Source organism: Notechis scutatus, chromosome 4, assembly GCF_049901735.1.
Source record: "Notechis scutatus isolate UNSWTSFEM ecotype Mainland chromosome 4, rNotScu1.2, whole genome shotgun sequence".
NCBI lineage: Eukaryota > Metazoa > Chordata > Lepidosauria > Squamata > Elapidae > Notechis > Notechis scutatus.
The window spans coordinates 78641403-78665202 of record NC_142012.1 but is presented as its reverse complement, the minus strand read 5'-3'; the positions used below and the strand labels follow the sequence as shown (position 1 = coordinate 78665202).

The window sequence follows — 23800 nt, the reverse complement described above, 5'->3', positions numbered from 1 at the left end:
TATTATTATTATTTTAAAAAAAGGTTTGAAACGGAACCCAGAAGAAGAATTTGGGTTTCTGGCCTGTCAGGAAGGCTGAATGACAAGAATTAGTGGGGAAAAGGAGTGTCAAGGCTGCAACACATCGCTCACTTCCTGGCAGTATGAAAGATGGAGGTCGCTTAGTGAATAGCCAAGATCCCAAACCAAAAAAAAAAAAAAAAAGGTTCAGATATGAGCCCTGGGAGGATGAATTTGTCAACGTCTCGTGCCTTCAGGCACCCCAGCCCCTCCTGACCCCCAACCTTCATTCCCAAGACAAATAACTCTGTCACACTTCACCTTCATTCTCAGGACACAAATTTAAGTTGTCATCCATCATTTCTGACATGGAATATCATAGCCACTAACAATAATAAATTCAACTTCAGGAATTGTTCTCAGCAGCATTTCTCTCTCTCTCTATAGAAACACACACACACACCACACACACACACACACACACACACACACGTCCAGCTCCAGCCTTTTCTGCTAGCTTTTCAAAGGCACAAAAGAGTCAGCATTGGAGAAGAAATGCAGAATGACTTCACACCACCTAACGAAGAACAGATAATCCCTTCGCCTAACAAATAATTACCTGTGCACTCACGCCAACCTAGATCAGCATAACCCTTATTGAAAGAAGCAGGCAATATATATATATATATATATATATATATATATATATATATATATATATATATATATATATATATATATATATATATATATATAATCAACTAGGGCAACACAACTCACTCTCAAGGGTTGTAAACAAAGGAGACTTGTAAATAAACAAAGCAGTCTTGGTAGAATCGTGGCAGGCCAGAATCCCCGGGTTTGACACTTTCCAAGGATGATGATTTCGGCATTAACTCGTGATTTCCATCCGTGGCTTTGCGAGTTCCCACAGGCCGTGTGGGAGAAGCACCCCATCAGTCAAATCAGAATCAGCATGTTATATGAAGCATGCACATCAACGCACATTTGCAACTTGGTCACCTACCCAACACCTAGTTCTGCTGAGAGGGGTTGACGTGACAGCTGAGCTCATCTGCCTACCAGGAAGGAGAATCACCACTTCATCTCTGTCTCCCTGTTTTATAGACAGTGATGGCTAAAGAAGATGGAGGAGGAGACTGTTTATTCACCACCCAGTGACATTATTTCCTCTCTTCAGCATCCTTCATCAAGGCCTACAGAAGACATTCTGTTCTGACCTAGGCTTCCCAAGATCACGAAGCAGAATCCTCATCCTGATAAACCTCCTTTTATTTAGGTTAAAGTGAATTCCTCTCCAGCAAAGTCCCGGCTAACAGTCTTTCAAGAGATTTCACAACTACAGACCTTTATCAGGCTTGGAGAGTTGCCGGGCCGATATCTTCCAAATGCCACACTGTAGCAGACAATACTTGGCAAGGGGTCAGGAACAGATCTTCACCCAAATGAATTGAACTAATTGTCTCCTGCAAACACCATTCCCCTTTTGCTCCTCTTTATTCCCTATGGGAGGGGCCATTCACCGTCCACCTGTGCCTTTACTCCCAAGTCGACCCTTAACTGTTCCTTCCCCTGGCAGCTCTGTGCATGCACACACTGGGAACAGGCTCCAGCTGTTCTTCTACCCCACTGGTGTCCGACTCCGAAGGTAGCTGATAACTATTGGATGGCCCTGGTCCCATCTTTGCCTCCAATGCAGAGCCTTCCCCAAACTCCTGGACTGGCCCATGTTCCTCCCCAACTTCCTCACTGTCTGAGTCTGCCTCCAGCTCCACTGGCTGCTGGCTGGCCACAACACATTCGCCATTAGGAGTATACAAGAGAGACCACCAACCACGGTGGCACCTCCCCTCTGAAATCCCATGTGCTACTTTGACAGAAGAAGCCACCAATGGGCCAGAAAGTGAAATGGAAGTAAATGAAGATCTGGATTTAAAAGGTTGGAACAGTAGAAAGACAAAAGGAACCAAGGAGGCTATTGCACACAGGACAGAGTAAAGGAAACTCAAAACAAAATTTATTTTTCTAAGGGACGTGAATTATGCTGTCTATGGGAATGCAGGGAGAAACATCTTTCAAAACTAATGATTAAGGAGATGACTCAATTAGTATGTCAAAAAGGACAGATACATGTGTACATAAAAACCATTGTAGATGTACACAGAGACAATAGGTATTTCATGACAACTCAATTTTTTTGGGGAAAAGAAAAGAATACAAAACCACTGAGTTCCAATGAAGAGAGGAGTACGCTTAAAACTGTAACACCAGGATTATAATTAAGTTATATTTTCAATTAACAGAATAACATACTTGGAAGGGACCTTGGAGGTCTTCTAGTCCAACCACCTGCTCAGGCAGGAAGCCCTATACCATTTCAAACAAATGGTTGTCCAATCTCTTCTTAAAAACTTCCAGTGTTGGAGCATTTACAATTTCTGGAGGCAAGTTGTTCCACTGGTTAACTGTTCTGTCAGGAAATGTCTCCTTAGTTCTAGGTTGTGTCTCTCCTTGATTAGTTTCCATACAAGCTTCTTGTCCTGTCCTCTGGTGCTTTGGAAAATAGGTTGATTCTATTAATTTTGGCTTATTCCTGATTAAATTTGGGTTATAATTTGTCATTGTATTTAACTGAGTACAATTAACCCAATTGGCATCTATTCTTACTGCCACATTACAAAGTTGAGTTTGAGGACTCTGGTGCCCTGATTCCAGATTACAAACACTAATGTATGCAAATGGATTGCAACGATTCATTTTCAAAAAGGTCATTTTTTAAGGTAATATAGAAGATGACCCAGCTGAGCCTGAGGGAGGCATCAAACGTATCATCAGTTTAGAGTCTCTATGATCCTGTAAGAGATCTAAGTCCAGACCCCCTTGAAGTCCATTGACTCTTATCTGGTACCAATTCTAATGTCAACCTATTTTCCAAAGCACCTGAAGGCCAGACAAGGAACAATGGATGGAAACTGAACAAGGAGAGATTCAACCTAGAAATAAGGAGGAATTTTCTGACAGTGAGAGCAATCAACCAATGGAACAGAAGTTGCATTCAGAAGTTGTGGGAGCTTCATCAGTGGAAGCTTCCAAGAAGAAACTGGACTGCCATCTGTCAGAAATAGTGGAGGGTCTCCTGCTTGGGTGGGGGTTGGACTAGATAACCCTCAAGGTCCCTGTTAGGAATAACATAGGTTACCTAACGTAGTTTGGGTAAAATAATATATATAAACTATGATAGTGAGTTTAAGTGTGTGTCAATTTAACTGCAAAGCAATGTAATTTTGGGTGCGGCTGTAAAGTGCCATAAGAGGGAGCAAGAGAACTGGATTGATTGCTGGCTTACTGGATTGCTTGCTGACGATGATGGGTTGATGGTTTGATAACTGCGTGTTCTCTGCTGTTGCTGAAGGAAGAAAGGAGGTTTGACTTCTTCATATCTCTACTGCGAAGAGATATATTACTGGACTGATATTTGTAAGTTTAATGACCTCTTTTTCGACACTGGACTTTGCAACTGAATAATCCCCGGATGGACTGAAATAGTGAATAATGTATGGACTGTTTGACTATGCTAAAAATCTTGCTGGAATAAACTATTTAACTAGCACATTGTATCTGTTTTACTGAGTGTAAGCTACAAAAACGTTTGTCTCACATATTTGCCTGCCTGCCTGACTTCCGTGCAGGTTCTGCTAGGGTGTATATCCCTAACAGTCCCTTCCAACTCTGTTATTCTGTTTATATTATTATACTCTCTAAAGCAGGAGTCGCCAACCTTTTGGACCTCAGGGACAACCAAACTCATAATTTTAAATCCTGCAGACCAGAGAACCTGGGAAAATCCCCAAAAAAGTCTGCAGGAAAATTCCCCACCCCATTTTCCTACTGATTGATCATTTTTTATTTGGGATCGCAGGATACCGTCTCAAACTCCATTCTCAGGGGGGGAGAGAGAAAGAGAGAGACTTTTGGCTTCATGCAAGGAAAACAGCAGAAGCAGCAGAAATCTTTCTTTCTCTCCCCCAAACTCCGCCAGAAATAAGTCTTTGTGAGACTTGTTGCACTGACGCAGCCTCTTGGAGCAGGATGCCTTGCAGGGTCCCAAAGACTAATTGGCAGAGTTTGGGAGAGAGAAAGAAAGACTTTTGCTACTTTCCTTGCGTGCAGCCAAAAGCAGAAGAAGAAAGAAGTGGAAAGAAGCAACCCAGTGGCCAGACGAGGCGCATGGGGCACATAGGACAAGTTCCCCCCATCCTTTCCCCCCTCCCCTCAATACCTCATGTTGTTCGCAATGCAAGCAATGCAAGCCTTGTGTTCCCATGGGCCATGTGGGTGGCGCAGCCTTGTGTTCCCGCGCAGCCTGGATTAATTGCTTTGGGGGTGACATTTCTCTGCGGACCACCAAAATTTTCTCGCAGACCACCAGTGGTCTCTGGCCCACTGGTTGGTGACCACTGCTCTAAAATATTCTAAACTTTTTTTTGTAAATCACTTAGAAGAACATTCACTCCCCAAAATTACTTTTAGATTATAACAGACTTTTATTACATAGTAATGCCCAGCCTTTCTCTATAAAATGTCCGTGGTATGGTTATACCCAATATTCAGGATATTACTAAATAATAGTTGTTGGGGTGGTTGTTATAATTATTATTTTCACATTTTCAAGATCAAGTTTCAGGAAAGGCCAACAGCCGCCCAGCGCTACTGAACTTTTGGGCATACCAAAGAAAATGACCTTTGCTGGGGTTCAGTTTCAAAACAGACACCATTATTGAAACCTCTGATACAAATATGCAAATATAATACCCTTAAGAGCACCTGCGAACCATCAGCAAGATGGTCAAAAGAGCAAAAAATTAAAAAAAAACCAAAACCTCCCAAAATGGCTGGACAGATGGCACACAACCTCACTCAAAAGGAGAGAGAGAGAAAGAAAGAGGGCATCTGGTAACACATTTGAAACAAGAGCAGGGAAAACCGTTTCCCAAATCTTTCTTCAAATCTAGTCGGCATCTGATTTTTTTTTGAACCTCTGGACTTTTTATCCACTTCAGCTTCCTGTCTCCTGTGCAGAGATCAGCCAAATGAACAAGTGTTCGCCCCAGAGGCTGTGAAACTGGCTGCGGAGTAAATGCTTTGGCAGAGAAACGTTTTTCAAGGAGACTGGATTAGCATCCCTCCTTGGCTGGATATTAGGAATCTGCTTTTCCGGCATGTGGGATATTTCTGTTATTAACAACTCTCTCCAAAAAAAACAACAACTGCGAAGCTTACAAGCAGAGGGTCTGCCTGTCTTCCTGTCCTTCCTGTCCTCCTGCCTGTCTTCCTGCCTGCCTGCCTTCCTGCCTGCCTGACTTCCTGTCTTCCTGTCTGTCTGCCTGCCTGCCTGTTCACCTGCCCATCCATCCATCCATCCATCCATCTACCTATCTATCTATCATTTGTCTGCCTGCCTGCCCGCCTGTCCGTCCATCTGTCTATCTATCCATCCATGCGTCTATCTATCCTCTGTTTGTCTGCCTGCCTACCTGTCTGTCTGTCTTAGTGAATTAAAAGCAGCAAGGCCCCAGTTCAATGCTGTGAATGGTATCCCGGCTTAGGGAGCGGTGTCAGTTAGACTGTCTCCCTGGTTGGCTTAAAGGCTAATCAGCCTCACTCAAATGCCTCGCAGGTTGATCTCTTCCCTGCTCTAATGACAGGAAAGCTGCCCATTATCTCGCCCACAGGTACCATCTCGGTTACCTCGTTGCCAGCCTCCCTCCTACCCACCCACCCACCCCCAGAGGGGAGCCAACGGTTGCCAAGAGATTTCCCTCCGTGCTGTTTCCAAAGTCACATCAAAATGACAAAACATCACAACGCATTCAGCTCTGCCTGATTCCGGGCAGAAAGAACTTTACGTTTCCACTGTAATTAACCCTATCCTCGTTAAGATAATTATGATCAAGCTCTCTGTCACAGCTAATAGCGCAGCATCATTGCCCCATGGCTCACGCTTTGCCCTCATTAGCTTACAAAAACACTGTGCTGAGCAAGCAAAGCAGTTCCAACCTTCGTAGGGATTTAGGGACTCCTGCAGCCAAAGACAAAAAAAAAGGCCTGTCGAAAGCAACCATCTTCCAAAGCTTTCTGCCTGCCTTGAAGTCCTTGAACGAATCGGGAAGTCGGCCTTCTGTGTAGCCGCATCTCATAATTGGGTCATCATCGGAAGTGGGATTCTTTCTTCGCTTCACTTTTATCCTGAAGTAGTCTTGGAGGTGGCAATTTCTTGGGGAGGCCTGTACGGCAAACGCCAATCAACACCCTGTCCTGGTGTGCCAAATTGGGCAGAGGGGTTTTGATTTCTGTATAAGTGGAGGGGGTGTGGTGGAAAACCAGCCAGGAGACGGTGTTAAATTTAAAAAGGAAGCAGAACTGTAAGTAGTGTTATTTTTTAAAAAAATAATAATCAAAAGGATATAAACTTCCTCATTATTCAGCTCCAATCAGCCTAGATGGGTAAACGTTGATTACATTTATATATTATGCCCCTGACACTTAAGGGAAGATCTAAAATATTTAACACTTTCCAAAGTTGTGGTCAGGGGCCTTTCTCAGAACGAATTTCTGCTTCTTGTCCCTAAGCGGCCAATTCCCTACACTGAGTGAATACATATCTACATTTTCTTTCTGAAGCACTTTTTTAAATTAAAAAACATGCTTGAGCAGAGGGATGAGATGGAGAAGGTAATGAAATGGGCAAAATTGCCACCCATGTGCATTGCTCTTTTAATGCTCTCAAACTAGTTGCCAAAATCACATTTGGCATATGGGAAAAAAATCCACTGTCCTTGAGAAAAACTGATCGCCAAAGCCAACTCGCCATGGCCGTCTTGTTCAAGCCAACTTGCCCCAGCACAACTCACCAAGGCCAACTAGCCATGGCCAACTTGCCCTGGGGCAACTCACAATGGCCAACTCGCCCTGGGACAACTTGCCATGGCCAACTTGCCCCAAGAAAACTTCCATGGCCAACTTGCTTCAGCACAACTTGCTATGGCCAACTCGTCATGGGACAACTTGCTGCAAGAAAACTTGCCATGGCCAACCACTCAGTCTTTGTATTATGTTATTTTGGTTAAGGTAATAAATAATTGTGGTGTTGGAGAAGACTCTTGAGAGTCCCTTGGACTCCAAGGAGATCAAATGGGTCAATCTTAAAGGGACTCAACCCTGACTGTCCTTTGGAAGGACAGATCCTGAAGCTGAAGCTCAAATATTTTGGCCACCAAAAGAGAAGTGAGGACTCCTTGGAGAAGACCCCAATGTTGGAAAAGATGGAAGGCAAAAGGAGAAAGGGAAGGTAGAAGATGAGATGGTTGGGTAGTGTCATCGATGCAATGGACATTATTTTGGGCAAACTCCAAGAGACAGTAGAGGACAGTGGCATGTTGTAGTCCATGGGGTCATAAAGAGTTGACTGAGCAACAGCAAAAACAATAATAGCAAACAATCAATTAAACACTGGAATGCAAAGAAACAAAATGCTATAGAAAAAAATAAAAAGGTACAGAGCAGATTTGCCTGGGAAAGACAAACTCCTAGGGTTTACTATGCTGGGGCTTTCCAGAAAGGGAACAAGGTTTGTTTTTGGTTTTCAGAGACAGCTTTTCAGAGAACCCAGATTTATGTATGAATGTTGGCCAGTAGAAATAGATCTTGGCTACTAAGGTTGCATTGTGTAGTTTGACAGTAAAGCTCCACTTTCCTGGACCATGAGGCAACAACAATAATGTAATAATGATGATGATGATGATGATCATCATCATCATCATCATAACAACAATAACAACTGCCTATATACTCAGATGACAAATGCTAACTTAACAGCTCTTAGGTCCTTAGTTAGGAGTTGAACTGTTAAGATTTTATCAGACCCAGACTGTGAAAATAATAATAATAATAATAATAATAATAATAATAATAATAATAATAATAATAATAATAATAATAATAACAACAACAACAACAGTAGTAGTAGTAGTAGTAGTAGTAGTAGTAGTACAGAATTTAAACAGACAGGTATTAGAGTTCAGAAGACAGACATCTGAATTCAAACAGATAGGCACCTGCCACATAAAAACCCAGACTTGTCAATAAGAAAGACAGAACAATCTGAATAGTGGGTGTGGCCATGCCTGGAGACAACAGAATAAAAGAAAAAGAATTGAAGAAGATAACAAAATACAAAGACCTACAAATAGAAATAGAACAACTGAGGCAAAGGTAAGCAAGGGTGGTACCAATAGTAATAGGCCCCTTGGGTGCAATCCCAAAACAACTGCAGCACCATTTGAATGCCAGTGGCATTGACAAATTCGCCATCAGTCAATTGCAGAAGGCAGCTTTGATTACATCAGCTTCTAATCTTAGATGTTATCTGTAACATTGTCAAACATCCATACCTGCCTATCCCAAGTCCTTGGTAAGGACTTGATAGATAGACAAAAATGCTAAATCCAGTCTGAACATCTAGCTGATTGTGTGATTAATAGTAATAATAGTAATAATAGTAATAATAGTAATAATAGTAATAATAATAATGAATACCTTGATTCTACAAAAACACACCCTACTTGGAACAGTTTATATCCTCCGACGCTACTTTAACAGTTCCTAGGTCCTTGGTTAGGACTTGAGCTGACGAGCTACCAACCAGCCCCAAAGGCTGTGAATCTCACCAAAGATTAATAATAATAATAATAATAATAATAATAATAATAATAATAATAATAACAACAACAACAACCCCAATAATTGGGACTTTCGAATACAGATGGATCAACATTTGGAACACAACACGCCAGATATCACAGTTGTCGAAAACCGAAACGTACAATTTATTGATATTGCTGTACCAGGAGATGTCAGAGTCAAAAAGAAAGAACTGGAAAAAAAATCACAAAATATCGCGACCTGGCCATCAAAACTACGCGATTATGGATGAAACATATAACAGTGATACCCATTGTAATTGGTGTACTAGGTACCATGTCCAAGAATTTTACAAAATACATCAAGAAACTGCAGCTTCCTGCAATAACACCAGTGGAACTGAAAAAAAAATGTGCTACTTGGAACATCATACATTTTCAGAAGATACTTCGTTGATACTCAGGATGCTGGCAGCAACTCATATCAGCCATCAGTGCCAGTCAATGATATTTGCGATACATTTTTAAATGTGAAGTTGACTGAGTTTCATGTTTAATTAATAAAAGTATATAAGTAGTAGTAGTAGTAGTAGTACAAATAGTAGTAGTAGTAGTAGTAGTAGCAGCAGCAGCAGCAGCAGCACTAGTAGAAGTCAATAAGCAAAATTTATTTTGGGATTTATGTCATTTGCATAATTTTGTCATTACAGAAACAATGAACTACGCATCAATGTTATGCTATTTATGTAATGATATAATTATGCAACTTAACCTCATAAAATGATGCAACTGTATCATTTCTGTGATGACATCAAAACAGTCCTCTTTTGGCTTTTCTAGATATTAATAAACTCCTGAAGATGAGGAAGAACCTCAGGATGTTTTGCTCACATTGCTGGCCTTGTACGTCCAATATGTCTTGGATAGCTGCATTTAATAGCAGAAGTATAATTTTAGAATTACCTTGCACACATCACCTCCTCCCTTTCATGGATGAGGGAGAAGAACAGAGGGGACAAGACAATCAACAAACGGATCGGGCTGGGGAGGAAGAGCTGGAAGGAGGAAGAGAAAGAAATTTATTTTTCTCCCATCTTCCAACACAACCAAGGCTGGGCAGTAGCAAGCAAATTGACGGGCGGCTCAGAGGGCAAACAATAAATGTTTGATGAATGGCCCGTCGCTGGAGGAATGACGGGCTTCATATGTGCATAACGGAGAGCTGCAGATGTGGCATTCAGCTGGTTCTGACCAGTTCTGGAGAACCGGTAGCGGAAATTTTGAGTAGTTCTGAGAACCGGTAAATCCCACCTCTGGCTGGCCCCGCCCCCATCTATTCTCCGCCTCTTGAGTCCCGGCTTATTGGCTGGGTCTTCTTTGGTTGCCCTGCACAGGAGAATGGAGCTGGAAATCAGGTTAATGGAGTGGGGAGGGAATGGGGATTTTGCAGTGACCTTCCCCTGCCACGCCCGCCAAGCCACGCCCACAGAACTAGTAGTAATAATTTTTTTTTGTATCCCACTCTTTCTAGGGCCTGCGCATCTTTTGTGTACCTCCGCGACCAGAATTGGACTCAGTATTCCAAATGTGGCCTCACTAGCGCAATATAGAGTGGTACTATTACTTCTTGTGGTGTTGATGCCACCACACTGGTTTTCCTTAATTATTTTATTTTATTTTATTTAGAGTACATACTGTACAGTTCATCTTCCACTTAACAGTGTGTCGCCTGGGTACAAATACCTTTTGCAGTAACAATTAAAGTTTACATCCATGTTCATTACTTTAGTATTAATTCTCTATTCTTATCTTGTTAATATACATAATATCTCTATTACTATAACACTCCTCTTCTTAACTTGTTTAATTCTATTAACATATTTTCTATATTTCACTAATCTATTAGCTATTTCTAGCTTTTTCCCTAGCCATCGATAAAATAGCTCCCCTATCTTATAATATTCAGTTTGCTCCTTCTCTTTAATTGCAAGTGTTAAACTATTCATTTCTGCACATTCTAATATTTTTTTTGTAAAACATTTTTTTTTTATTTTTTGACAACAAACAATCAAACATAAACACAAAACAACAAATAAAATCTTCTTTCACTTGTACAGTGTGTCGGTTGGTACCTATTTTTTTGTGTACCATATCTATCGTCCTCCCTCTTAGATTTAAATTTATATTCATATTATATTAATCAACTTTCCATATCATGTTATGTTATCATTACATCATCATTAGACTTTAGTTGCAAGTTCGCATTATCCTTTTTGAGCAAATCTCAAATTTATATAAATTCTATCTTATATTATACTTGCTTCCATAATGATCAATTAAAACATATCATTACCATTATTTTATATTTACTATTGTATTATATTTATATTGTAATATATTTCATTTTTCTATTTTTCTATCTAACCATTGATAAATATATATCCCATATCTTATAATATTCTTTTTCTTCTTGCTCTCTAATTGCCAGTGTCAATCTACACATCTCAGCACATTCTATTATTTTCTTCATCACCTCCTCCTCTATTGGAATTGTTTTCATTTTTCCAATTTTGAGCGAATACAATTCTAGCTGCAGTTAAAACGTTAATAATCAAATATGTCAATTTTCTGTTGTAATCTTCAGGTAAGATACCCAATAAAAAATATCTCTGGTTTCAAGTCTATATGCTGTTTTGTCATTTTTTCCAGCCATGTATGAATTTTAGGCCAGTATCTTTTGGCTTCCACACACATCCACCACATATGATGGTATGATCCAGGTATCTGATGACAGCACATTCTAATATTGATGCAGCCTAGAATGGCTTTGGCTTTTTTTTTTTTTGGGGGGGGTCACTGCTGGGTTGCACTTAAGTGGCTACAAAAATCTAACCATCCTGATATGCAACCAAATGTCACGGTTTGTGCAGAGGCACCTGTTTGGTCCTCAACTCAATAGCTCATTGTGCAAATGGAAATCACAAAGGGGATCCTGGAAAACTCCCTCTACTGAAGAAAGCTTGAACCGAACACCAGGACAGCTGACAATGAGCCTCTTGTCCATGCTTGTATCTGAGCGCGGAGAGGAGAGAGAGAGAGAGAGAGAGAGAGGCAAGTGAGTGAGGCTGATTATAGTCTGCCTCTCAAGATTCACAGCTTTTCAAGGTAGGAGGTTAATATTCTCACATGTCATTTGGGCCCCGCTAGCGCTACTGATGGCTCATTGAATCAGGCAGAAAATTATTTCCTTCTGCAACAGAGGACATTAACTTCAAAAGAACCCAGCCCAGGTCAAGGCGGCTCTCCAGTTCAATTAATGAGCTGGGATCAGCAGAAGTGGCCTGTAGGTGAGAAGGGACTGAAGCTTTTGACAAAGCAGACTTTTTTTGGGGGGGAGGGGGGTGGAAACACCCTTCTCTGTCTCTCTGTCACCTTCCAGTGCCAGAGTTTTATGTCAAGCCATTGCCTCGGGTTGACCTGGCTTAATCCTGGCGGTGTGGTTTTTTCACTCCCTTGATCTCTGTAATGGGACAAAAGGATCTGCCTGGCTGAACCTCCCTGAAAGCGGTCCCACCAGGCACTCAAAAGAAGAGCACAAGCCATGATCTGGTTTATTAATCACTGTTTTCTCAGCAAAGGAAGGAAAAGAACCCACGTCTTAGAGCTATTCCCCAAACTGAACAGATTAGAGTTCTGCGTAGCAAGGCAGTTTGTTTTTCTTTTTTTTAGAAAAAGCTGCAGAAGTTATAGCCTATTGAAAGCATGTAGAAAACAGGTTAAGTGATTGATTAATGAGAGTTAAACTTTACTATTTTTACTGGTCAATAGAATTGATTGGGGAGAGGACCGGAAAATATAGAAACTTGGAAATCAACAGCAGCCCTAGAAAATAATGTGCAATATTGTTATACACACACAATGCCTACCTTTCTATTTATCCTCAAGCTGGCCAAGCAGTTATCCATCCATCCATCCATCCATCCATCCATCCATCCATCCATCCATCCATTCACTTTTAACTTGCTCTAATAAGAACTGAAAATAGCTTTACCAGATTAAGATATTTAACACATATGATGTGCTGAATTTGTCACATTTCAAAGCCAAAATGAATAATAATACCAATACCAATGATGCTAGGTTCTGTCATAGTTTCTCTTGATTTAAATCTCAGGGAATAGTTTATAAGTAACAACAAAAACTTGCAATTAAATATGAATGTTAACTGATGCTTTAGAAAGTTCAAATGGAATAATAAAAATAACACAACTGGAAGACTAGAGGTCTTCTATCCCACCTCCTGCTGAAGGAGGAGACACTGCACAATTCCAGAAGTTATTGAAGTTACTGTTCACTCATTCCAACTGTCTCATTCTCTTATCGAAAACTAAACATAACTAAACATAGCTTTTTAAAGCATTAAAGTAAGGGCTACATGAGCCTTAATTCTTATTGAGGGAAACTGACACTTGGAAATTTTGGTATTACTAAGGATTATCTGGTTACAAATTAATGCTGGGACATGCTTTACTAGGAGTTATACAACTTGCATAGGGTGGCCCCAAAGATGAGAAGGCAGTCTGAAATGGAGGTGACAAAGAGGAGCGCCAGAGAAAACAAAGTTTTTTTAAAAAAACCCACCTGCTTACAGCTTAAAATCAGCTCTTGTGGTTTACTCACCCTGAAGTCCTCTTCTGGCATTGTGAATAGAAGGTACCACAATACAGATATTCTGGATTGAACCACATCAAGTGAACAATGTGTGCATGAGAGAGAGAGAGAGAGAGAGAAAGATGGAGAACCCAGGACGCCAGATTCATATTCTACCTTTTCCATCAGTGTTTCTCAACCTTGGCATGGACTTCAGCTCCCAGAATGCCAAAAGTTGAAGTTCACACATCTTACAGCTGCCAAAGTTAAGACATACTGGTCTACGCTGCTGTTTCCCTAACATTTCAAAGTTGCAGAGTTTGTTTAATGGTCCCCTGCAGTGCAGGGCCACTCGTCTGCAAATTCCCTCTTTTGAAGTTTTTAACCCAAGGCTAAATCAACAAAAAACATTTGCTCACTCCATTCATAAACCTTCTGTTTGACACTCTCTAAATATTGTGCATGGGCCCTAGCGTCTTCACCTCCTCCAAGTGTTTTTTCCCATCTGTTCAACCTCTCTTCCTCTTTCTTTCATCTTCTTCTTCCTGCACTTTCTTAGACCACCTTTTTCACCCAGAAAATTGCTGTTCTTATTCCTACCATAAATTCCTTTTCTAGGTGACTTAACTTCATTCCCAGTTTTCTAGGGAATGTTCAACGGTTATTTAGAAACAGTTGATATTGGCACAATTTATTTATTTATTATTCATGTGCACAATTCATTCAAACAATTTCTATAGTTTCTCTTCTCATAATGCAGAAGTGGCTTAAGTAGGCAAATAAGGATACAGTCCAAACCAAACCAAGATTACAATGGTAAATAATAGCCCAAACCAACAAATAAGCATTTAAGGTAAACATATGCATGAATCAAGGCTATGGTTTTTCCAGTTGCAATGTAGGGCTGTGAAAGCTGGACCATAAGGAAGGCTGAGCGCCAAAGAATGGAGGCCTTTGAACTCTGGTGCTGGAGAAGAATCCTGCAAGGCCCTTGGACTGCAAGGTGATTAAACCGCTCAGTCCTAGAGGAGATCAACCCTGACTGCTCTTGAGAAGGCCAGATCCTGAAGAGGAAACTCAAAGACTTTGTCCACTTCATCAGAAGGAAGGAAGGACTCACTGGAGAAGAGCCTAATGTTGAGAAAGATTGGGTGCAAAAGAAGAAGAAGAAGGGGACAGCAGAGAAGGAGGTGGCTGGATGGAGTCCCTGAAGCAGTTGGGGTGTGCTTAAATGGACTCCGAAGGATGGTAGAGGACAGGAAGACCTGGAGGGGTTGCAATGGGTCAGACATGATTTCACAACTAACAACAACAACAATGTGTGAATCTAAAAACTTTTTCAATTCTAGTTCTAGAACCGGAACAAAGCCAATTGCAAAACAAAACAAATGTAGGGCTGGGTTAATTTAACCTCCAGTCCAAAAACCTGGGAGAATGACGAGGTCTTATGAAAGAGTAACAGGATTCAGAATAACGGAGTTGGAAGGGTCCTTGGAGGTCTTCTAGTCCAATCCCCTACACAAGCAGGAGACCCTATTATACTCTGGACAAATGGCTGTCCAATCTTTGGGGCCATCCACTTCTTTGGGAGATTTCCCATAGGATAGGCATTACCTTAGAGAAGGCACAAGTCTTAAGTTCCATCAGAGGAGACTCCCAAATAGATGAGTACACCCACCTGCCAGTCCTGGTAGGGTGTATGGATATGATAGGAGATTTAGAAATTTCATTTTGCTGATATATGTTCTTCGTTAACAAGACCAGGGTTTCTTTCAAGAATTCACTTGCAAACATGAGATGCATGGACATGAGTGTTCTGACCTAGGCTTCCCAAGATCATGAAGTAGACTCCTCGTCCCAATAAAACCTCTTTTATTTAAGTTAAAGGGAATTCCTCTCCAGCAAAGTCCCAGCCAACAGTCTTTCAAGAGATTTCACAACTGCAGACCTTTATCAGACTTGGAGAGTTGCCAGGCTGATATCTCCCAAACACCATGCTGTAGCAGCAATTATTTGGCAAGGAGTCAGGAACAGATCTTCACCCTAATGATTTGAACTAATTGTCTCCTGCAAACACCATTCCCCTTTTGCTCCTCTTTTATTCCCTATGGGAGGCGGCATTCACTGTCCACCTATGGCTTTGCTCCCAATTCAGCCCTTGTTCCTCACTGTTCCCTTCTTCTGGCCACTCTGCACATGCGCACACTGGAAACAGGCTCCAGCTGTTCTTCTGCCCCACTGATCTCTGACTCCAAAGGCAGCTGATAATTGTCCCTGGCCCCATCTCTGCCTCCGATGCAGAGCCTTCTCATCAGAGCCTTCCCCAGACTCCAGGACTGGCCCATGTTCCTCCCTAACCTCCTTACTATCCATGTCTGCTGCCATTTTCTTGAAGGCTGGTGTTCTAGTTGCAGTAAAGGTATAACCCAACTGTCTCTCTAAAAGTCCAGCATGCATGCTCAAAAGGCATATCCAAATTGAAATGCTGATACTGAATAGCCAAATTAAGTGCTCTTGGCCACAATAATCAAAGGAGGGCATCTATTTTAAGAGTGCAGGAATAAATAGGCAGTTGGTTCCATCATCTCATTGTAAATAGTCCACAACAGATAGAAGATGATATAGGTTATGGCCTGGAGAACAGCAGGAGATTACTTTCCCTACAAAACAGTCTTGCTTAAGTTAAGTCTTAACATGGACAGAATACAGAATAATAGAATCACAAGGGACTTGGAGGTCTTATGGTCCAACTCCCCCCTCAAGCAGGAGAACTCTATGCCATTCCAGACAAATAGCTATCCAAACTCTTCTTAAACACCTCCAGTAATGAAGCACCTACAACTTCTGGAGGCAAGGTGTTCCATTGCTTAATTGTTCTCACGGGCAGGAAGTTTCTCCTTAATTCTAGGTTGGATCTTTCATTGATGATCTTCCATCCATTATCTCAAGTGCTCGGAAAATAAGATGACTTCCTCTTCTCTGTGACAATACCTCAAGTGTTGGAAAACTGCCATCATGTCAGCCCTAGTCCTTCTCTTCATTGGATTAGATATATACCCAATTCAAGGACACAGTCTGAAAAATGCTAAGACTGGTTCCTTGAGAACATCTGCAAGTTTTATAGAGAAGTCAAAGATTCTGTGAGATGGGTTTGGTCCGAAACATCAGAGTTGTGTTTGGATCCTGCATGTTGCTAACAGCACATGCATCTCCTGCATTTATTCCCTTTGAGCTATAAGGGCAGAAAAAGTTATCTGTAAGACAGATAGGGACACAATGGCTCAGTGGCTAAGACACTGAGCTTGTCGATCAGAAAGGTCAGCAGTTTGGCAGTTCAAATCCCTAGTGCTGCATAATGGAGTGAACTCCTGTTACTTGTCCCAGCTTCTGCCAACCTAGCAGTTTGAAAGCATGTAAAAATGCAAGTAGAAAAATAGGGACCACCTTTCGTGGGAAGGTAACAACATTCCGTGCGCCTTCGGCATTTAGTCATGCCAGCCACATGACCACGGAGACGTCTTCGGACAGTGCTGGCTCTTTGGCTTTGTATATAAGCACCAACCCCTGGATATAAGCACCGCCCCCTGGATCCAGGAACAACTAGCACGTTTGTGCCAGGGGAACCTTTACCTTTACCTTTTAAGACAGACAGAGGCCATCAACCCCACCTCACAACCAGACAGGGGAGGGGGTCTGCTTCAGGTCCCTTATCAGTTTTTGATGGTGCTGATTTGCTGATTGCAATCAGCCCACGTCTTTAACCATCCTCATGTTCCTTTCCCCTCAAACTTTGAAATAAAATTTATCCATTTATCCTATCCACTGGATGGAATGAACATTTCCAAAGAAAAGCCAGCGATACAGTTTCTGGAAACAATCCCTTGCCCTTATCCAAGGAAGATATTCAATTAAAAAAAAAACCTAAATAAATAATAGGTTAAAAAAATTAAATCACCTTCTTATGTAAATTGGAACTAGGCCTCAGGCCTTGGCGGTAAAGAAGGGCTTAAGGCCTTCAACCCACCTGGATTGCCATTCTCATGGGCTCCATTATCCCCCTCTTCCTCCTCTTTTATATATATATATATATATATATATATATATATATATATATATATATATATATATATAGCCCACAGATGAAAATGCAAGCACCACAATCTTTGATCTTTCACTTGCTGACACAAATCCTTTCACGTCTCCCAACATTTTCTGCTGAGGTAATTAGTACTAATTAAAAGGTTTCCAACCGCCTTTTGCTTTAGGTTTCTTTCTTTTTTTTCCCCTCACCCCCTCCAAAGAAATTGCTTTTACAAAGCTCTTCCATCCTTGAAATCTATGCATCCCTCACTTTCTCCTTTATCTGACTGGGAGAGATCAAGTAGATTAGTGACTCCATTATTTGGCAAGGCAAAGTCAGACAACAAGCAGGTTTCCACTATCTTGCTGACCTGTTGAGGGGCAGGTTTTATATTCAGAAACAAGTGCCTCTGTATGTATTAAGAGACAGCCCAATTATGCATTAAGAGGCACAAGGCAGGACTTCAACATTTAACCATGGACATCATTTAATGATCCACTGCTCCCTTAAGATGGGTGAGAGGCAACTAATCAAACTGACAATTTGGACAATAAATAATGGAAAGGGTTGTTTTCATTCCCCTCTCCGGGAGGCTATGGGGCAAAGTACAAACACGTTATTTAAAAAAAAGAAAAGAAAAGAAACTTTGTGCTTTGGGTGTTGTCATTGTTGTTGTTTACAAAAAAAAAAAAAAAAGACCCCGAAGATATCTTGAGACAACTTGGCAAAAGTTTTCACACACAGCATGGCTAATGCAAATGAAGATTCAATCATCACTTGTTGCAAAGAAAAAGAAGGCATATGATACAACCTGAGAAGACAGCGGAGCTTTTGATCTTACAGTCAAATTAGTGGGGCGTGAATCCTGTAATTTCATGAATTTCATGACAGTTTGGGATCCCACTGATTTAAAGAAAAAAAAATTAAACAAAGCTTCTCGCAGAAAAAGGGTCGCCCACAAAAACAGGGCTGTAAAGGCCCTTGCTAGCTACAACAGATCAGGAATCACACATACTGGTATGAGAGGCTAACATATCATTAGACACACTAGGACCTATTTGCAAGTCCTAATGCAAGCACATCTGCTAGGAGTAATAGGTGTTGGGCCCATGTCAAGATATAGGGCAGCCTGAGTGAATGCTGCATTGCAAGTCCAAGAGGCAAGAAATACTTTGGGGGTAAGGGAACATACACAATAACAAAAACCCAAATGTTTAAAGTTGGATGGTAGCTAGCATCTAATCACGGCGTCACATTTTGCTCTACAGATCTACAAACTTTTCCAGCACTGTCCTACAGGAAGCTCTGTAATGAAGTGGCCATTGAAACCATATAGTCCAAATCCATATTTTTTCAGAAATGGTGTAGGGTCTCCTACTTGGAACGCGGGGAGGGTGGGACTAGATGACCTAGAAGGTCCCTTCCAACTCTGTTAATCTGTATCTATATCTGTATTCTAATTTGAAACAACCTCAATGCAATCCTGGTGACTTTAAGAAAGATGGAAAGCCTTCTCAGATTTTGGGACTGAAGGGATGGAATGGAATGTGAGAGTGACCTTGGAAGACGGGTGGAGGAAGATAACAGATTAACAGAGTTGGAAAGGACCTTGTAGGTCATCTAGTCAACCCCACCCCACCCAAGCAGGAGACCCTATACCATTTATGTCCAGTCTCTTCTTGAAAGCCTCCAGCGATAAAGCTCCCACAACTTCTGAAGGCAAGCAGTCAGATAAAAGAAGTCCACAACTGAGAAACAGACAGAGAAAGAAACGTGAAAAGGCTCCAACTGGGTTGTTGTTGCATGAAAGCCAACTGGATCTCAGCTCAACTCACCACACAGAGTTGTTGTTGTGGGGAAAAGAAGAAGAGGAAGAAGCTGTGTTGAATATATTTGTCATTTTGAGTTAAAAAAATAATAAGGGTGGGATACAAATAAACAAATCTGCCCTAAGTCATCACATTAGCCAGAAACAAAAAACAACTAATCAAATTAGAAAAAAAAAACATGGTGGGAGATTTACACTTTCAGACTTGCAAACTTCTGTTAATGCAGCCTTACAAAATAAAATAGCTCATCTTGTGTTTCTTGTATGATTTACCTGGGAGAATAGAGAATTCACAACAGAGACTGTTGCAGTCTTGCCTCATGTTCATAGTTTGCAAACAAACACCTCTAACAAAATCCATTTTTAATACATACTTCAGTGTATGTGGATGCCCATCTCAAAATCATAATGATAACAACAACAAAAAAACAACTTCATAAAGAGACAAAACCAAACAAACTGGAGGCTAAAACATATGAAGAACAGTTGAAGGAACTGGGTATGTCTAGTCTAATGAAAAGAAGGACCAGGGGTGACATGATAACAGTGTTCTGATATCTCAGGGGCTGCCACAAAGAAGAGGGAGTCAAGCTATTCTCCAAAGCACCTGAGGGCAGGACAAGAAGCAATGGGTGGAAACTAATCAAGGAGAGAAGCGACTTAGAACTAAGGAGGAATTTCCTGATAGTGAGAACAATGAATCAGGGGAACAACTTGCCTCCAAAAGCTGTAAATGCTCCAACACTGGAAGTTTTTGAAAAGATGTTGGATAACCATTTGTCTGAAGTGGTATAGAGTTTCCTGCCTAAGCAGGGGGTTGGACTAGAAGACCTCCAAGGTCCCTTCCAACTCTGTTATTCTATTCTATTCTATTCTATTCTATTCTATTCTATTCTATTCTATTCTATTCTATTCTATTCTATTCTATTCTATTCTATTCTATTCTATTCTAACATCAGATCAGCATCAACATAACCATTTCACAGGCCTTGCCATATATTTCGATCCCCATACATGAGGATGTAATTATGTCTTCAAAACCAGTGGTGGGCTGTTGCCAGTTTGGACTGGTTCTACTGAACTGGTAGTTCCAACAATCAGCTGGCCCTGCCCACCTGGGCCCGCCCTATCCTGTCCTATATTTCCATTTCTCTCAGCCCAGCTGATTCACGTGGCACACTGGATTTCCACACCTCAGCTGTTCTACTTACTGGGCCTGCCCTAGAAGCTAAGTTGTTGAGGTTCAAATTGGTGGGTTTTTTTTGAAGGAAGCACACACTCACAGAACCGGTTGTTAAACTGGTTGCAGCCTACCACGGTTCAAAACCAATCTTATCTCCAGTGGGATGATGTCCCAAAGGTCAAGTGCCATAACAGAAGAAGCTTCCCTCCAAGGTTCTACCAAATGACGTTCCATAATAGACAAGACACTGAGCAGGCCTCTCCCGCTGGATCAGATGGAATGGGTATACACAACTGAGGAGAGATGGTCCTTCAAATAAACTTGAGCCCATGCCTTTAAGGGCTGTACTTATTCAACATCTTCAATTGGACCTGGAAGCACAGAGTAAATGAATGCAATTTGTAGAGAAGAGACGTAACATATGCTGCTCCAAGTTGGCACATCACTGCCTGCACTACTGCATTTTGAACCAGCTATAATTTCTAGATGCTCTTTAAGGCTTGGCCTGTGTAAGGTACACCACAGGAATCCATTTAAGAGGTGACTAAGGCATGAGTAACCATGAGCAGAGCATCCAGGTCCAGGAATGAGTTCAAATATTAGCGATGCTTGAGTCCGCAGGATTGTTTGGGACGCTACACATCCTCTTCATGACCTGTTTTTTCTTGTTACCTTCTAGGAGGGGGCTTCGTGATAACCGTAGCAAAGCATCTAGATTCAGTCACAGTTTTGTTCCATATAGCATAAACTCTCATGTTTCCTCTTTCCACTATGTATTCAAAATGGACAGTACTGTATGTATGTATCTATCTATGTATGTATATGTATAGATAGATAGATAGATAGATAGATAGATAGATAGATAGATAGATAGATAGATAGATGGATAGATGGATGGATGGATGGATGGATGGATGGACGGATGGATGGATGGATGGATGGATGGATGGATGGATGGATGGATGGATGGATAGATAGATAGATAGATAGATAGATGATAGATGATGTATAGATAGATAGATAGATAGATAGATAGATAGATAGATAGATAGATAGATAGATAGATAGATAGATAGATGTAAGGGTGTAGGTATATATCTATATAGCATGTATATATGTGTGTTGTGTATGTGTATGTGTATGGGTAGATATATACTTTCTTTTGAGAGCAGGCAAAAGATTTTCATTTTTAATATGGGCCAGTATGCTTATCTCTTCTCTTCTCTTCTCTTCTCTTCTCTTCTCTTCTCTTCTCTTCTCTTCTCTTCTCTTCTCTCCTCTCCTCTCCTCTCCTCTCCTCTCCTTTTCCTCCCCTCCTCTCTTCCCCTCCCCTCCCCTCCTCTTCTCTCCTCATCATCTGAAACACAACACAAAATTGTGCAAAAGCCCTCACATCCCATGGCTGCCAACTGTTCCTGAAACCGGACAGGGCAGACTCCTGGGTGGTGTAACCTCATCAAGGACTAAAGATGGAAAGTCCCAGAACTGGAGCCCCCACCAATCTTCCTAGAGCTAAGTTGAATCCTGTTTTTTTTCTCCATCCAAGGAAGTACTTCCACAGTATCACCTGAGCACCCAGGGTGGAAATACAAAGCTGTATTTCCGTCAGCATACTTATTAGCATATTATGTCCACTAATATGTCTATTTTTGTGTTTTCCCCAATATACATACTTTGTAGTTGCATAGCAACGTTCAGAATAATTGAAATGCTCAAGGATAATTGAGTTCGGGTTCACGAGGGCAAAATTGGAGAACTAAGTATTAGAATGGGAACGAGATATATGGTTTTAATCCTTGGAAGGATGATCTTCTGTATGCTTTCAATCCATATAGGCAATGATTACAATAGATAGAAATACAGACAAACTTCAGTCTTTTTCAATGCAGTTTAAGGCATTGAAAAATTCACCCTTTTTGACAACGTATAGAGTCATCATTATGACTAAAGGGAAAATGGATACTAATGTCTATTATAAATCCTAATAATGCATACTAATTAAAACTAAGGGTTCCCATCACCTATAAGTAACAAGCATGGCACTGCTTTCATAGTATATTAAGAAAGGTTAATTTTTTTCCATTATTTTCTATCAGTCCAGGTTTTCCAAGCTATTCTTGAGTTAACATTGTCTAAGGTAGCAGGAAAGCCTGCTAGCAGTTCATGTTAACGCCAAGGCTGCTTCTTGATATTATTTATTTATTTTATTTGTCAAGCAAGTATTAGATAACAGATGTAAGTATAAACATGGTTATGAATACATGAAATGCATACGAATAAAAGAAACATTAGGATGGTAAACACGTTGGTGCGCTTATGCACGCCCCCTACAGACCTCTTAGGAAAGGAGTGAGGTCAATAGTAGACAGTCTAAGGTTAAAGTTTTTGGGGTTTGGGGAAGAAATCACAGAGTCTGGTAGAGTATTCCAGACATTGACCACTCTGTTGCTGAAGTCATATTTCCTGCAATCAAGTTTGGTCCGGTTTCCCTTGAGTTTGTATCTATTGTGTGCTCCAGTATTGTTGTGGTTGAAGCTGAAGTATTCATTGATGGGTAGGACATTGTAATGGATAATTTTATGTACTATAGTTAGGTCAGACCAAAGGCGGCAAAGTTCTAGGTTGTCTAGGTCTAAAATTTCAAGTCTGGTGGCATAAGGTATTAGCTACGAGTAGAGGAGTGGAGAACTCTTCTCATGAAATATTTCTGGACTTTCTTGACTGTATTAATATCTGATATGTAGTGCGGGTTCCAGACTGATGAGCTGTATTCAAGTATTGGTCTAGCAAATGTTTTGTATGCTCTAGTTAGTACCTCCAAGTTGCTTATCAACAAAACATCTAACATCTCTCAGGGGCCTCCAGTTGCTAATGTCTATCATAGGGCTTTCCATATTAATATCCTTGAATGATTGATGTCCCACGTGACAAGCTTCTTCTTTCGAAGCCCTGGCCAGAGATTGTCCTCAAAAATGCCAGGAATTGTCTCTATGCAGCACAAACAACCATGAAAGGAAGACAGCCTTTTCTCGTGAAATCCATTCTAAAAAAAACCAACAACATCAAGGAGAGGAAGATCGAACCATTCTAGAATGATGAAGAGGGGGAACCTGAGCAATGGTCTCTGAAACGACACTGCACTCTTGAAAAATATCCTGCCAAAGGCTTTGTTTTGACAGCAAAAAAAGATGAAAAGCAGAGGCAGGAAGGAAGCCTGTCAGTTGATGGCCTCCTCTTTCTTGCAAACTGAAGTTAAGCTTGAATATTTACAAAACCCATCCAGGGATAAGAATTTTCACAAACAGGGGGAGGGGGGAAATGATCTTGTGCTGCAATGC

The 23800-nt window shown here is 41.0% G+C and overlaps 1 protein-coding gene across 3 annotated transcripts in view; it reads right to left on the bottom strand.

Moving 5' to 3' along the window:
* Positions 1–23800, bottom strand: part of LRMDA (leucine rich melanocyte differentiation associated) — an 853545-nt gene that overhangs the window by 370307 nt on the left and 459438 nt on the right. The window lies entirely within an intron of this gene.